The sequence below is a fragment of the Oncorhynchus tshawytscha genome, linkage group LG10, assembly GCF_018296145.1.
Source record: "Oncorhynchus tshawytscha isolate Ot180627B linkage group LG10, Otsh_v2.0, whole genome shotgun sequence".
NCBI classification, from domain to species: Eukaryota; Metazoa; Chordata; class Actinopteri; order Salmoniformes; family Salmonidae; genus Oncorhynchus; species Oncorhynchus tshawytscha.
Window position 1 is genome coordinate 19,055,561 of NC_056438.1, and position 5,081 is coordinate 19,060,641.

A 5,081-nucleotide genomic window follows, 5' to 3' on the forward strand; every position below is an offset into this window, starting at 1 on the left:
TGAACTTTAAATAGATAATCCCTGGAGCACGTCCACGAGACACGCCTCCCTCACTCCCTTGCTCCCCAATCTCCCTCTCCCTCCTTCTACCTCCGTTCCTCTGTCTTCCACAGCCTATAGAGAGCCCAGAAGGTAAACAGAAGGTAAACAAACACATCTCTCCTTTCACACCTCTCCTTGCATAGGTCTTTGATAAGGCCTGCCTATATATTGACATGGTATGGAGTATGACCATGAAATTATATGTAGTGAAACAAAAAATGATTGGTGGTTTTCAAATGGCATTTATGAAGTCCCACTCACATAGACTAATCAGAGAAGTGGTAGGGGAGTAGGGGATAATTGGGGATTACAAAGTGGATATCTGTTATTCTGCCTCTGAACAAGGCAGTTAACCCACTGTTCCTAGGCCGTCATTGAAAATAAGAATTTGTTCTTAACTCACTTGCCTAATCAAATAAATGTAAGCAATGAAGCAATTAGAAATAAGGATGAGAAGATAATGAGTCCATTGAGTGAATTGGTGATCTGCATGTGAATGATTGACTGGAGAGATACATTAAATAAAGTGGGAATGAAAGAGAAGAGTGGAATGAGGGAGCAAAAGAGAGATAACCAACTCCAAGTCCCCCCTCCCCCTCTCTCTATCTCCTTCTCTCTCAGCCAGGTCGGTACCTTTGGATCCGCGGCGTCCTGTCGTGACATGACAGTGTTTATTTGGAAACAAACTTGGACATCAAGTCAAAACAAAGCCAAACTGAACGAATTGTATAAACACTCTCCATTTTCTGGAACGCATGAGTGAGTGGAGGAGAGGGGGAACAAAGGAGAAGAGGAGGAGTGGTGGAGAGGAGGAACGAAGGAGAAGAGGAGGAGTGGTGGAGAGGAGGAACGAAGGAGAAGAGGAGGAGTGGTGGAGAGGAGGAGAGGAAGAGAGGAGGAGTGGTGGAGAGGAGCAACGAAGGAGAAGAGGAGGAGTGGTGGAGAGGAGGAGAGGAGAAGAGGAGGAGTGGTGGAGAGGAGGAGAGGAGAAGAGGAGGAGTGGTGGAGAGGAGCAACGAAGGAGAAGAGGAGGAGTGGTGGAGAGGAGGAGAGGAGAAGAGGAGGAGTGGTGGAGAGGAGGAACGAAGGAGAAGAGGAGGAGTGGTGGAGAGGAGGAGAGGAGAAGAGGAGGAGTGGTGGAGAGGAGGAACGAAGGAGAAGAGGAGGAGTGGTGGAGAGGAGGAGAGGAGGAGAGGAGGAGTGGTGGAGAGGAGGAATGCAGAAGTGGAGGCTGTGTATTTTCATAGTGACCCTCACACAGCTATCTAACAGGGACTTAAAAGGCTGCTAAAGTTTAAAACATACATGTGATGATACAACGTTGACAATCTTCCAAGAGTTGTCACACTCAACCAAACGCACCTTTAAAGGAATGGCGCCACATCACCTCTAGTGTATTGATGCATTGAGATGGTCTTTGTTCAGCTATGTGTGACCTGTTGATATTTCTATGTTATTGCTTGTTTATTAGCTTTGCATGCAAACCTTTAACAGGCTTATAGTTTATCCAGCCAGGGCTTCTGTCTCACTGTGTGAGGACAAGGCCAAAGGACTTACCCCGTCTGGTGGAAAGTTACTGGGACAAACTACAGAGGGAGGGAGAGTGATTAGAATTCAGAGCGACCAGCAGTAGCCTGGGCAACATGCAGAGTGACACTATAGTTCTATGACTATTTTATATGGCAACAGATAGGGAGGAAGACAGGGTTACATTGAGATCAGAATTATGCTGTCTTTTGAAGTAATATCTATACCTGTTGCACATTTTACAGTGGCTTTACTGTATATGGCACACTCTTAGCATCATTCATCTCTCTCTGTATATGGCACACTCTTAGCATCATTCATCTCTCTCTGTATATGGCATACTCTTAGCATCATTCATCTCTCTCTGTATATGGCACACTCTTAGCATCATTCATCTCTCTCTGTATATGGCACACTCTTAGCATCATTCATCTCTCTCTGTATATGGCACACTCTTAGCATCATTCATCTCTCTCTGTATATGGCACACTCTTAGCATCATTCATCTCTCTCTGTATATGGCACACTCTTAGCATCATTCATCTCTCTCTGTATATGGCACACTCTTAGCATCATTCATCTCTCTCTGTATATGGCACACTCTTAGCATCATTCATCTCTCTCTGTATATGGCACACTCTTAGCATCATTCATCTCTCTCTCTTTCTCTTTCTCTCTCTCTCTCTCTCTGCCCCATCTCTCTTTGTCTCTCTCTCTCTCTGCCCCCCCGTCTTTCTTTGTTTCTCTCTCTTTCTCTCTCTCTCTCTGCCCCTCGTCTCTCTTTGTCTCTCTTTGTCTCTCTTTGCCTCCCTCCCTCCCTCCCTCCCTCCCTCCCTCCCTCCCTCCCTCCCTCCCTCCCTCCCTCCCTCCCTCCCTCCCTCCCTCCCTCCCTCCCTCCCTCCCTCCCTCCCTCCCTCCCTCCCTCCCTCCCTCCCTCTTTGTCTCTGTATGTGTGATGCAGTCGGCCGTCAGTGAACGGGACCGTCGTCTCCAGGTAGTGCCAGCTCCGAGTCAATCATTAGCTCACCTAAGTAAGTCAGACTCTGCTTGCTGATCATAGAATGAGGAAAAAATGCTCTTATTCTAAATTAAATGGACTCTTTATGGTGTTTGGTTGCATCCCAAACAGTACCCTAGTCCCTACACAGTGCACTACTTTTTCTTACCAGAGCCCTATGGCATCAATGTAGGGAATACAGTAGGGTGCCATTTGAGACACAGACCATAACACATGGAAGCAAACAAGGGAGTGGCAGTTGGCAGTCAAGCAGTAGCTGAAGACTCCCTTCAACTCCAAACACCCCCAAGCAATGTTTGCCTGGTAGTACATTGTTCTGTGCAGGAATAAAGCCACTCCTCTTTCATTTGTAAAATGTAAACTGAGTCCTTAGCCCTGCAGGTTCCTCTCCTTGTAAGGAGAAGAGTATTTTTGTTTCAATTGGTAGTTTCATTGATCTGAAGTAATCACAGCGGAAGTGTCCGAAATGACACCATATTCCCTATATAGTGCACTACTTTGGAACAGAGTCTGGTCAACACTAGTGCACTAGCTATGAAATAGAATAGGTTCTGTATCGGGCAAACTGCAGTCATTATAGTTAGTGTATGACATCCAAGATATCAACAATTGAGATAAGAGGACTCCACTCAAACCACACCGCGATTGGCTCAGAGTCTCATTGTGACAACAGATACACTCAGCTGGGTGACCAATCAGATATCGGATGCCAGATGGAGAAAAGAAAAACGGATATAAAAATACTTACATCATCCACTGTGAATCTTCGACCCCTCAGCTATTTATTTCACGTCTGCCAGCACTGGCATCATAATTCCACTACGCTCAGTCAGGATAAGAATAGCACTGTTGTAACATAAATATGTGGCACAGAAAGCAACAAGGGAGGGTAACATGTTACAAGCCAATGACAAAGGCAGTGCTACTTGACACAGGATTAATTTCCATAGAGAGGTTATGAACCGAAGCTATGGACAGTTTTATAATGGTTTACAGTGACTTTATGAGGTGAGACTCTGTGTCCGTGCGTGTGTGTGTGTGTGTGTTATTGTCTCAAATGGCACCCTATTTCCCTTCATTCTGTAGTGCACTACCTTTGACCAGGACTCTGTTTTAAAGTATATAAGGAATAGAGAGGAACTATATAAGGAATAGAGAGATGTCCCAACTAAGCATCTTCAACCTGCTGTATTACAATACATCTGCTGTTTATACCCAACACCACTGCATGACTGATAAGGGCCTTTTCATGTATCTACACAGTGTACCAAATGCAGTAAACTAAATGGGGGGACTAATACTATTCAATGATCAACAAATTATCAACATTTGATCCAAAGTCAGTAAATCAAATATGAAACCAGTCGGATCAAGTCTGGGCCTGTGTGTCTAACAAGTGTTTACTCTTCTCACCTGCTGCTCTTCCTCTCCAAGCCTCCTCCTCCTCCTCCTCCTCCTCCACCTCAAAATGTTCCCAACTTCCCACACATCCAGGCTCTTGTGGGTTTTGGCAGGGGCCGGGATAAGGGGGCCTGGGGGACAAGCCGGTTGACGTCGCCCTCGGCTGGTTCTTGTGTCCAGCAGCTTGAGGACATGATGTCCCCTTCCCTCCCCTCCCGTTCCCTCTTTCCTCTTTCTGTTGATGATAATCACGTTATTGTTTTTATTCTGTTACTATTTCTCATTTCTTTAACTCTGCACTGTTGGGAATGGGCTCGTTAGTAAGCATTACACTGTACATTCTACACCTGTTGTACACCTGTTCAGTGCATGTGACCAATACAATTGTATTTTATTTTTAAGCAACCAGCAAACCAAAAAACTATTTGTTAAAACTAGGTACAGTGGGGCAAAAAAAGTATTTAGTCAGCCACCAATTGTGCAGGTTCTCCCACTTAAAAATATGATTTTCATCATAGGTACACTTCAACTATGACAGACAAAATGAGAAAAAAAAATCCAGAAAATCACATTGTAGGATTTGTAATGAATTTATTTGCAAATTATGGTGGAAAATAAGTATTTGGTCACCTACAAACAAGCAAGATTTCTGGCTCTCACAGACCTGTAACTTCTTCTTTAAGAGGCTCCTCTGTCCTCCACCTGTATTAATGGCACATGTTTGAACTTGTTATCAGTATAAAAGACACCTGTCCACAACGTCAAACAGTCACACTCCAAACTCCACTATGGCCAAGACCAAAGAGCTGTCAAAGGACACTAGAAACATAATTGTAGACCTGCACCAGGCTGGGAAGACTGAATCTGCAATAGGTAAGCAGCTTGGTTTGAAGAAATCAACTGTGGGAGCAATTATTAGGAAATGGAAGACATACAAGACCACTGATAATCTCCCTCGATCTGGGGCTCCACGCAAGATCTCACCCCGTGGGGTCAAAATGATCACAAGAATGGTGAGCAAAAATCCCAGAACCACACGGGGGGACCTAGGGAATGACCTGCAGAGAGCTGGGACCAAAGTAACAAAGCCTAC